Genomic DNA, 13,052 nt, shown 5'->3' with positions numbered 1-13,052 from the left:
AGACACACTTACAATGGTAATTTCATGAAGAGATCGTTTTTTTACTCTCATTTGTTTTCCTTCTTCGTTTGTTCCTCTTGTTCAAGTTAAATTTACTTGCAAATGTATGTGACTTAATAGAGAAATGGCTTTGAGGTACAAAGGCTGGTTCCCCCTTTGGTTATCCTGCTCTAATTTGACTGTTTACAGCAGTGTTGTGCCTCAGAGTGTGGCAATTGCAAACAAAACAGGTGATGGACCGAATGTGGATCAATGTCACACATTCAACCCAGTCAAAAGATCTGGGCCCAAATCCATCGTTTTTTTGCACTCCACACCACCCTGGGTTAGACAATGGCGATATGCAAATCAGCTCTGACCCTGTGCCCCATGGGAACAGTCCAGTCCGAACTACAAAAGCCATGTCCTTCCCAGAACGGAATCAAGCATCCGAGGACCGGACCGGTTTCGAGGTAACACCTCTCATCAGCCCGGCTAGCTTGACTCCAATGGTGTGGAGTGCCTGGGACCCACGTCTGAGCATCCCCAGCACACTTATGGCGGCAATTGCAAACAAAACAGGTGATGGACCGAATGTGGATCAATGTCACACATTCAACCCAGTCAAAAGATCTGGGCCCAAATCCATCGTTTTTTTGCACTCCACACCACCCTGGGTTAGACAATGGCGAAATGCAAATCAGCTCTGACCCTGTGCCCCATGGGAACAGTCCAGTCCGAACTACAAAAGCCATGTCCTTCCCAGAACGGAATCAAGCATCCGAGGACCGGACCGGTTTCGAGGTAACACCTCTCATCAGCCCGGCTAGCTTGACTCCAATGGTGTGGAGTGCCTGGGACCCACGTCTGAGCATCCCCAGCACACTTATGGCGGCAATTGCAAACAAAACAGGTGATGGACCGAATGTGGATCAATGTCACACATTCAACCCAGTCAAAAGATCTGGGCCCAAATCCATCGTTTTTTTGCACTCCACACCACCCTGGGTTAGACAATGGCGATATGCAAATCAGCTCTGACCCTGTGCCCCATGGGAACAGTCCAGTCCGAACTACAAAAGCCATGTCCTTCCCAGAACGGAATCAAGCATCCGAGGACCGGACCGGTTTCGAGGTAACACCTCTCATCAGCCCGGCTAGCTTGACTCCAATGGTGTGGAGTGCCTGGGACCCACGTCTGAGCATCCCCAGCACACTTATGGCGGCAATTGCAAACAAAACAGGTGATGGACCGAATGTGGATCAATGTCACACATTCAACCCAGTCAAAAGATCTGGGCCCAAATCCATCGTTTTTTTGCACTCCACACTACCCTGGGTTAGACAATGGCGATATGCAAATCAGCTGTGACCCTGTGCCCCATGGGAACAGTCCAGTCCGAACTACAAAAGCCATGTCCTTTCCAGAACGGAATCAAGCATCCGAGGGCCGGACCGGTTTCGAGGTAATACCTCTCATCAGCCCGGCTAGCTTGACTCCAATGGTGTGGAGTGCCTGGGACCCACGTCTGAGCATCCCCAGCACACTTATGGCGGCAATTGCAAACAAAACAGGTGATGGACCGAATGTGGATCAATGTCACACATTCAACCCAGTCAAAAGATCTGGGCCCAAATCATCCATGCAGAGTGCAGCAGCGAACCAGCCACCAAGGTGGACTTTGATGCTTCCTGGATGAGTGTTTCCCTGTACCCCGCATATGCCATTCAAATTTACTGCTATTTTATAATGTCAATGCTAGATTAAATCATCATGCAGATGTTAAGGATGTTACTGTATCAAAAGTGATAAAAATAATTTATAAAAAAAGAAATCAGTACAAGCAAACCCTAGAACCGTATCCAACACTAGATTAAAGTTCCACATGTATGAACATTGCATCTGTGTGGTTATAAATATATATATGCGCTATACTAAATTCCTTGTCAACCTACCCTACTCCTCATGTTGAGAAATTGAAGGCAAAGTGAATGAAACAATGGGCGCCATATTATAAACACAAACACACAGTTTGCAAATTAAGTTATTTCCCACTATATTATTACAGCTACATCATAGGCTGGGTGTATATATATAAAATTACAACCATCATCTCTAAGTCATCCATTTTAATAGTATATATTCTCCCTAAATGTCATTCCAATACTGGGCATGTGTGCCACGTGTGCACTCCATCTGAACAATGAGCTACATTAACACTTAATGAAGATCACTATATTTCAAAGCGTTCTCAAACTCCAGAACTATAGTACATAATCAACAGGAAAACAACATATAACCTCATCCTCAGGATATAGCTCGTCATGCAAATGTGTAAGGGGACCTATCCGTGGATCTACATTCAAAATTCCGAGAACATGACCATAAGTCCGCATTCACAAACAAGTGCTGATGCCATGGATTATCTAAAAAGGCCAATTTACATTGGCTATACATCTCAGTACCCTACTTCCAAATCAGTATTGTTTCTACACTAGATGATCTATCTAGCATCAACAGCCATTGCTATATGGCTAGTTTCAATGTATACACGTTCATTATAGGATAATAAGGTTTCTATAATCATATCAGTAAATTGTATCCATTAAATCACATGTAATCTCTGTTGTATCAGAGATTGACAATCACTTATAAAATACATATCATGGTTTAAATGTTGTCAATAATCCAGCATGACAACAGGTAAATTACAACATGTAGCGCCAATAGGTAATGTTACACAAGGCATAAGATTTGCCATTGACTCACCTATAATATAATGAACTCTTAGTTAATGTTTAGTCCTCGATCAACTGCTTTTCATCTCATAATCGAATTTGTCTCCGCCCTACGCAGTCTTAATTTTGTATTTCTGTCTCTTATACTTCTAGGTGCTTGCTCAAGGATATGGAGTTTTAAAAAAAATGTCACATTTATTGAAGTTTTTAAACATAATGTCTTGCTAAAGGAAACCTCATACCCTGGTCTCTAATAGCTCTTACATGTTCTGCTATACGGTCTTGTACCGGTTGCATTGAATTTCAACATACATTTTCTTGCAGCCACAGATTAGTACATACATAACAAATTTGTATAGCATGACATAGAACTGTTAATTAAAAAAAAAACATGCTTGTATTATATCTAAATGCACTAATTTAACCAGGACAACTCCAGAAATATGAAATTGTCTACATTTGTAGAAGTCTTTTTACTGTTATTCTGAAGCCAATTTTATTTCGCTTTACAAGCTAACTAGGACTCAGTATATTTCTAAGAGTCACATCCCTTTTAAAAGTAATACTTGGCTTCTTCGTAAGAAATTTAGAGATCTCTATGTGCTGGGTAAGCATATATAAATGTTTTTAAGTATTGTAGTTATTCTTTGTCTATCACTAAACATGAAGTTCTTATTATGACCTTTTGTGATTTCTGCCCCCCCCCCCCCACCCCGAATCTCGGTCATTAGGTATTTTTTCCCCTATTCGGTTGATCTTCTTGCAGGCTGTAGTAACACACTCTTTATCATACTTGAACACAGTTCAGAAGGGGGCATTAGTACCCCAACTGGACTCAGGAGTCAATATTCAGATGAAGGAGAGGAAGTTAGGCCGTCACCTAATTTACAATCCCTTGGGCACCAAACTTCACTGGGCCAGTCTTGACACATGCCAGCAGTAGTTATCAGTTCAGTTAGTCTTTATTCAATAATTTACAATCATAAAATGCACAATCCATACATAAAAGTGTCATAAAAACAGTTAAAACCCTAAAAGCATATATTTAATACAGGATTAATACAGAATTAAACCCACAGTATCGAAAAGCTAACTAAACACAATGGTGGCTCTCTAACACTAAGTTTAAATCCTCAGCAATCTCCAGTTTTTTCCTCCTCAGTGCCCATGCCTAACTCAATAATTTTGCTACTGCAATAACAATGTCTGCACACGTGTCCGATATCAGAACACGCATAGCCATCATGCAGAATCTAGTGCCAAGGTTGGAACACAGTGGCTTTAGCCACCTATGGCGTGGGCCTTTATAAGCCGGACAGACAAAGAGTACATGGATTATTGTCTCTTCCTGAGTATGGCAAAAATGGCAATTGGCATTCATGGGTTTTTTCCATTTAGCAACGAAAGATCTTAGAGGGAGGGAGCCCACATGGAATTGATGGTATACTTTCCTATCTCTATGTTTAGTAATCAAATTCAAGTATGGTTCTGCTTTCGATGCAAACTTGTGATCGAGAAAGACACCTGTAAGCAAGGTGCTGCCCACCGTTGACAGGGTCTTTCTGGTGATCATATCCCAATACAAATTTTTAAAATAATTTTTATTGGGAAAATATTTCCTATTGGACCATCCCACAGTTGACCAAGCCCCATTTTCTTCAGGTTGTGCTTGATCTTCTGAAGCCATTTGATTTTTGAAGATAGATCGGTACTCCTAATGTGCATTACTGCACTCGCATACAATGCTAATTCGGGGGTGGTCCAAAGCCTCCTCCAATAGGCTAGGGGTCTAAAACCTGCCACCTCATCAAAGGAAATACAGCCCAAGTCTAAAAGTAAAGGCTTCATAGGTGTTGAATGTGGAAGGGCAGTCAGGGATCTCAAGTACTTATTTTGTGCTTGTACTAGGGGTAAAAGATTTTCAAACCCCCAAAGTTCAGCGCCATAAATAACGGAAGCCTTAATTTTTCCATTATAGATATCTCTTGCTGGCCCTATGGGTTTTGTATGGGACAGTCGGTGTTCCTTTAGTAGGGCACCAGCCAGCTGATTATGCCTTAAAACTATGACATCTAGATGGGAGGCCCAGTTCATCTTCCTACCCATAGTTAAATAGGCGAATGTATCGGTCTGTTCCAATGATACATTATCCAATGCTACCCTACTCTTGACACATTTGTGCCTATGCAATACCATGAACTTTGTTTTGTCAGCGTTTACCACAAGCTCATGGTCATTGCAAAAAACTACAAACCGGTCAGGGGCACGTTGCAGACCTGACTGAGTTTTGGATAAAATTACAGTGTCGTCTGCAAACATTAATAAAGGTACCCTTGAACTGGCAAGAGATGATGCATCGGTTGGAAAACCGGAAAAATATGTAATCACCTTGTTTATAAATAGGGAAAATAGGGTGGGGGCGAGGACGCACCCTTGCCGTACTCCCTTATTGGGAAGCAATCGGTTATTTCGCCCTGCTGCCCCCGCCTAATTGAGCATAATTTGCCTCATGCAGTTTAACAATGAAGCCAAGAATCTCCTTAGGCATCCCAGCCTCCCTTAGCGAATTCCACAGCTTATGGAGGGGTACTAGGTCAAATGCTGATTTTAAATCAACAAATGCTGCATAGAGTGTTCCCCCTGTTAAAATCACAGTGGACCAATAATTCATCATAAATCTAAACACTTGGTCAATGATGCTGACATGGGGTTGAAAAACCCGCTTGATAGGTAGTTAGAACATCCCGATCTATAATCCATTCATTAACTCTACCTGCGACCAAACTTTGGAACTCCCTGCCACTCTCTTTAAGATGCCATAGGGAATACTATCCATTCAGAAAAGCCCTAAAAACGCACCTCTTTCACAAAACTGTCTGAGCAGTGATAGTGTGGGGGGACTGAACTTCAAGCGCCAGGATGCCCTCTGGGTGACAGGACCGCGCTCTACAAGTATACCTACATTACATTACATTACCTAGGACAAGTCTCACAGCTATTTTTTGTAAAGTATCTATTAGGCTTATCGGCCTATAATTGCTGGGACTGGCACGGTCTCCTTTTTATATATGCAGGTAATTTCCGCCCCTCTCCAAGTTTCCGGTACTGGCGCACCATTATAGCATTTACGATGATAAAAATATATTCGATCCATATCTTCCTATCCTTCTTGTAAAGGTCTGCCGGGATGCAATATGGGCCAGGGGCCCTCCCTGCAGGGACCCGGTCAAGCACTCTATCGATTTCTCCTTTACTAAATAGCAAAACTTCCTCGGTAACAACCTCAGGGTACTGAATGCATATACTAAGAGGGCAAGTAAACTGGCCTTGAAAATGTTGAACCCAAAGTTCAGGAGGAACATTATTGACTGGTATGGTTCCTGTTGTACTATTGCCCCATTTAATCAATTGCCAAAATCCAGTCCAGTTCTTCTCGGTACTGGCATTAGCCAGGCTAGCCCATCTGTCCTCGTCAAAATCTTTATTTGCCTTGATTTGGGCTTTCTTATAATTAGCCCATGCTATTTTCACAACTAAGGGGACTCCCATCCTGATTGCATTTGAGAGATGCCAGAACGCATCTCCCCATTCCTCGTTGTACCACTTGGCCAATTTTTTTTGAGGGGGCTTATACGGCTTAGTCCTAAGTAGAAGCCTTAGTTTGGCATAATGGTCCTCGTGGGCCTTCATAAGGTCCTTGGGGCCATTACCTTTTGTCACCTGCAGCCCCATCAGTGCTACAGTCCCTTCCATGGTTGCCCTAATCTGCTTTAAGAGATCTTCGTCCTCTAAGACCACTGCCCATTTTAACCGACGGCGGTCGTGGGACATGGTGACCTCTCCTATTTGGAGGCAAAGTCAGCAATTGGGAGCTCCAAACCAGTCCTTTTTAGAGTCAGTAGTAAAGGATCATGGTCACTCTCCAGTCTGTGGGATACCACCATATCCACTAGTCTAGACCAGAGCTCCAGACTTATGAGTATGTAATCGATCCTACTGCCCCTGGTCCCATTGGAAAATGTGGCATGACCTTCCAAGTCTAAGGGAGTTCCCCCATTGTTAGCTCTAATCCCCCGAATTAGAGATAGACTTTTCAATTGGAGCGCTGCCTCGGACCATTGTTTAACTGGTGCCAACGAAAGGGATGGTATCCCCCACGTTTGGTCCTCCTCTGTGCTGAGGCTGCCATCGTCCAATCCCAGAGGCTCAAAAGTGCAGTTAAAGTCACCCACTATAACCACAAATCCCGAGTTAGACAATCCATCAAAAAACGTGTCTAGGAGGGCAATTGTTGGGGAAGCTTTCCCACCTGGTATCCATCTTTAATAGACTTTGATTAATATGAAATCCAACTTGCCCTTAGAGCAAATTTTAATGGGAAGGATGTCTGGGCTATCTATCGGTAGTTCCTTAATTTGATAGGAAGACTGTTGCTTTACCCATGTTGTCAAGCCCCCACTAGGTCTCCCCTTCCTGTTTGCAATTGCTGCTTTAGCTTATGTCAGGTATCCAGGACGACAAATTGTATCTATTGACCAGGTCTCCTGGAAGGTAATAAAATCAAACCCCTCAACAAAGCAAGACCAATCAGAGGCCATCGTCTTAATGAGTAAATCTGCTATATTCCAGGACATCACAGAAATTGCCGGAAAAAGGGGAATCCCAGAATCCTGGTCGCCCAGTTACAGGCTGATTCCTGGCCTCCATACAGAGAGTAACAATTTCTGGTTCTGGGTCATTAGGGGTGGAATAGGAACTACAGGGTGTCTGTATCTGGGTAAATGGTCGTTGTCAATCACATAAATCTAGGTCTATAATGGAGCAAATCTGTTGGGAAGAGGAAGCATCTGGGATTCGTTTACATGTCCATAAAGGTACCTGAGGTCGCCTGCAGATTCCCAAGCGATCCGATAGTTTGATAGGGTAGTACCCTGGTTTGTAAAAGTACCCTAGTGTCAACATAGACACCCTGTCCATATGACTGCTCAACATCCCGCCCGGATTTTCAAGCAAAAATGTTGTTACGTGCACCCTATTAAAATTGACACCCACACAGTCCCCATATCCTTCCTTCCTGGTTGGTCCGATCCATGGTGTACGTCTGGCCATGAATATATATTTGTCCATGCCCTCATTCCGAAGCCCCACCTCCCCAAGACGATTATTCAACCAGTGCAAAACTTTATACAGTAATTGGTCTGTAGTTTCAGACTGTGTTTCCCTCAGAGAGGATTTTTTTTTAAACTACTACGAAAGGTGTGGATGCTGGGGACAAATTGAACACGGGAAAGTTCGAAGGAGTGGCATTGGGTCTCACACTTCTTGGTCCCTCCATTCCAACAATAGGGTTGCCTTGAGAGTCCATGGAGGGATTTTCGGAACTTCTAACCTCCTTTGGCGCTACTGGTGTTGTATCCCGACCATCGCGCGGGGTGGTCATTATAGATTGGGCAAATTCGCTGGATTGATTCCCCAGCTCGTCATCAAACCTGAGTGCCCTTGCTGGCTTTTTAGGTACTGCTGCCGATATATTGGTTGCAATCCCTGGGACATTTGGTTTCATGACTGTTCTATTTGAGGATTGGGTGTCTGGTATGCTGGCTTTTTGTGTTTGGGCCAGTTGGATTAGAGTGAGTAAAGAGACCATCGAGAGTAGCAAATCCTGTCTTAGCCAGGGTTTCATAATTAGACAGTTGCTCCTCTATCCTGGTCAGTCTATGCGTAATGGGGATAAGCATGGTTTTTAATGAGTTCTCAAATCTCTTCCAAATTTCATGTTCACAAATCAAGATACTTCCACCCACGGAGACGAAGTTGGGATCCGAGATTACATGAGCAGTATCCGGTAAAGTTCCCTCTTCTGGTATGGCTCGGCCGCAAGTTTTTCTAGACCACAGCACTTTTGCCGTGCAGGGCCTTTGGGGTCCTCCCCCCGTGCTTCCTTTTCACTGCCTAATCTTTATTTGGTTGGTTTTTACTGCTGTTTCTATCCGGGGACCTGGCAGTTGCTCGAGAGGACATGCTAGTTACAACATTAGTTTGCGATAATCGTGTAACTGCAGGATCCTCAATTGGAACAGAGAGAGAAGATACATCATTACTCTCTATATTTAGAGTCAGCAGTGCAGTGGACAGGGGAGGAGACTGTGGCCATTGAACCTAGGGACGCTCTTCTATTATACTGCTGGTCTAAAGTCGGGGCTCTGTTAATTGAATCTCCTTTTCCAAGACAGAGGTAGCCCTTAGTATAAACTGATTGAGTTACCCCGACACATTTCCCCCTGGATGAATCCTGTCCTCTTCCCTTCACGTCTGCTTATCTTGGTAAAACAGTAGAACTGATCCTGGTTCAAAGAAATGTCAAAGTAGAAGTAGACAAACAGTAATGACTCCCAAAGACTGACAAGGTGGGACCGACCTTGCTTGTTAGGCTGGCTTAGCAGGGGGGCCCCTGCCTGGCCTCGTCCGGTGTCGGACGGGCTCAGACAGGCCCTTGTCCCACGGTGCGGAAGCCCCACCTCGCTTCTCGAATGCCTCCTGGCACTTTCTGATGGCGCCAGTGACTGGTGCCACAAGGGGGATGCCGGGACTTGAGGTCCCCCAGTCCGCGCTGGATGTTTGGCGAGCAGCGGGAGGGACAGCAGGGACAGGAAGGCAAAGGTAAACGTTGTGGTCTCCCCGGAACGTTGGGTATCAAGATTGCAGTGTCCTGGAGTTTTCGTTGACGGAGCTTAATGAGTCCTCAAACCCAGATATCACCATTTGACTATCAATATCAAAGAAAACTATTGTTATGCCAATGAATATATGTCAGAATTACAAAGTTAAAAACATTAACAATATAATCAGGATGATCAGCTTAATGTGGCAATCTTCCTTTCAAGCTTTGAACTGGCAGCCGACACGGGTTTCGTTTCCTAGAAACTTTTTCAAGGCTTCAATCAATATTTAGCAGGAATGACCAAACAGTAGTATAAATCCATCCAAGTCTTGTTGTGGGGATTCGTTTGTCCCTAGGTATGTTTTATCTCTTTGTTAAGCAGTAGACCGTGTCACCTATTCAAAGGTTTAAATCCGCTTGTTATTTTTTCTTTTTTAGTTTGTGTAGTCACAGAATCTTGGGCTATAATATGCTCCTTGTGTCCTAATGACTCCCTCACGGCGCAGTCATTCCCAAAATTGATCTGCAGCACTGGCTTCATTTAACAGCACTGTTTTAAAGCAGCCCACTGGTTCACCTGCTGGAGGTGAGGTAATGGAATCTAGGCTTAGGGTTCAACAGTAACTTCACATCACAATATCTCTAGAACTTTAATGGCCACAACTATTGTTCAAAAATTCAGGTGTCTGAGCTAAGCCAACCCAACAATATCCTAAGATTTAGGGTGTAGAGGAAAATCATCTGCTTGTTTTTCAGGCTGGAAGTGTATAAATACAGTCCCCCACAAAATCATAGAAGGCAGGGGACTAGTTGGAGCAACACAAGTTAGCCACACTTGCAGTCATGCAATGTCTTTTGAAGCACGTCATCAACCCTTCTGCAATGCAGATGCCCGTGGGTCAGTTAATTTTGAGCCCTTGTAGCTCATTCCCAAGTTGCCATCCTCTTGGCCTTGCTCTTTGTCCATCTTCTGTACTACTGGATTATTTCCGCACTGAGCAGTACGGCTTTCTAGTCTTCCAGGGCAGGTTGCAGTGAAATGAGTTCTTCTAACATGCAAACATTGTATTCTGTGCGGATGCAAGAGAGATCTTCTTGAGTTACTGGCAAAGTAAAAGTTATGGGCTCAAGGAGACCCAAATTTATACTATTTTGGGGACACTTGTGTTAAATTAGGACCAACCAAATACCAAGCTTTCCTCGCTGTCTCTGTGGGAATTTTCAGGAAAGGGGCAGACAACACAATGCCTGTGTGTGTATTCCAGAGAGAGGCTTGTCTTCCGCTCGATGCTAAGCTTCCATGTTTCTATGTGACACGCAGCACAACACAAAGGGAAGGGAACCTCAGGTGCTGTTTCTGGGTTTTTTGGGGGGTTGGGGGTCCCTGGAAGTAAAGGGGTGTAAACTGCCCACCAAACAGTAACATTAATAGGGCCTCCAAGGTCCAAGCCTAAAACAATAGCAGTATTTATGTTGGCACTTCAACACACAAAACAAAGACAATCCGAGGGGAATCACCATTATGTGTAGAGCTTATCATTCACACTGTCAAGAACTGTACAAGTCATGTAACACAAATGTAAGATGCCACACGTGCATAAAAAGTATGCATGCAGACACACATACAGACACATAAATGCTTAGAAGAAGACAAGACTTGTGTTATACATAAATTATTGGATTTTATCGATGAGAGGACGCGGCCACCTTCTGACCACTCAATTCAGGCCTCACAGTGACATCAATCATGGACCAAACTTCCTGTCGTGGGGCGGAAGTCTGCATGATTCAATACTAAAAGTTCCCACTCTGCAACCTTGAAACAGCTGAACATACTGTTGACTGAAAACACTTACATAGTTGTTGGATGTGGTCACAGTACCCAAACACGGCCACATGTGTTTGAGGATTCTGGCAAGACAGAACAGCTACTGAAGGAAATACCTACATTCAGCAGTCAACCTTCTATAGGCAGAAACCACTAAACAACGAGCAAGACATTATGTAACAGCAGATGCTGAGTTACAGATAAACTGCACTGGATAACATTGCATAACAAAGTTTAAAATGTTACAATATAAAACAGTTTTTATAGCTACTGGCACTCTGACCTTCCTTAATGTTTCTGTATTTTACATTCCTGGAAGCCTGCATTGCGGCTTCCTTGCCTACATTTATCACAGAGATCAATGGCCATGTGTGACAATAGGTGATGTCATGTCACTTGAGGAAACAGCCTGCATTGATCCGCATGACATTCAGGATGGCAAAGCAGTTGTGAGGGGGAATACAGAGTGATATTCATACAAACAATGTTATAATAAATTAAACAAATGTCTATAGAAACCATTATAATCAGGTTGCATGTTAGAGGGGTTACAAAACCCTAAATAAGTAAATAAATACATATTTACTAATCATATGCTGTGATGAACACAACTAGAAAAACACTTGCCAAATTTGGAAAAGGAGCTTTTGCATATGAAAGAATGACAAGAATTTCTATTTTTTTTTATACCGAGCAACATTGCAAATTAGGGATAAACTCTCAAATTTTAGTCAAAGAGATCAACACATTTGTGCGCACAAGTTTCTAACAATCCGTGCACATGAAGGTACCCAGATCGTTAGAAAGCTGTTTAGGGTTGGCAGAAGTTATGATATATGTATTTATTAATGCACAAACACCGGAGCCTTCTTGGCGCTCTATTGAAAAACAACCTGACTACTATTTACAAAAGCAAACACACAAACTATTAATTATTAAGCCAAGTTTTCAATGATTTCCAAAAACAGCTAAAGAGGTTTCAGAGCAAAGGGAAATGACATGGAATTCACAGTCCTAGGCCTAGACACAGAAAAACTCTGTTGCCATGAGGTTCTGTCCTTGTTGTTTTAGGGATAGAAAGAAGGAAAGAGAATACAATGCAATGATCATGTTGCAGTCTCCCAGGAGAATTTAAAAGCTACAAATTGGGGGATCTGCTGGTGAATGGCTGTGTGTAGAATAGTCATAGATTTGAAGGAGATTCTTTGCATATAGAGCACCCAGTGAAGCAAAGCTGGCATTGAAGGGAAGTGTTCATGCCTGGGCCAACCCAATAATGTACAGTCATTTAGATTTGGGGCTTGTGAAACAAAGATTTCCCAACCGTAACGGTTATTGCAATGCGAGAGAGAATGCTTTATGGGCTAATGCACGTGGGTGCCTGTGTGTTTTCAAACATGTGTCTCTGCTATGACAGCTGCTAATCTCAGAGGAATTTTAACCACAGACAGGGTTAGCCCTCCTGGAGGCTTCGGCACACCCACTCTGGAATGCATTCAGAAGTGGGGTCTCACACATTAAACATCCCTCCTAGAGCTACGCCCCGGATTCTGGAACAACTGAAGAGGTTGAATAAGATTGGCTGGTAATGCTAGATAAACCGAGTTCCCCTAGTCAAGTCTCGACAGGAATAATGCATCGGCCACTGGATCATGAAGGTGATAGCCCAAGAAAAGCAGGATTTATTTTTAAATCTCAGGAAGGCAAAAAAGCAGGGGGCTATCTTGTTAACTTGGTGCTCAAAAGAACGGGATACATCTGGAAAAAGACATTATCGCTTACAACGTTTCTGGTTAACATGCTCATTGCCACTGGCCAAGAAATAAGATTCAAGTTCTTGATGGA

At 43.3% G+C, this 13,052-nt stretch overlaps 1 protein-coding gene across 1 annotated transcript in view; it reads right to left on the bottom strand.

Moving 5' to 3' along the window:
• Positions 1–13,052, bottom strand: part of FCHSD1 (FCH and double SH3 domains 1) — a 309,094-nt gene that overhangs the window by 156,627 nt on the left and 139,415 nt on the right. The window lies entirely within an intron of this gene.

This window comes from Lissotriton vulgaris, chromosome 7, assembly GCF_964263255.1.
Source record: "Lissotriton vulgaris chromosome 7, aLisVul1.2, whole genome shotgun sequence".
Classification (NCBI taxonomy): domain Eukaryota; kingdom Metazoa; phylum Chordata; class Amphibia; order Caudata; family Salamandridae; genus Lissotriton; species Lissotriton vulgaris.
Note: the sequence above shows the minus strand (reverse complement) of the source record. Positions and strands in the feature narration are given on the sequence as shown.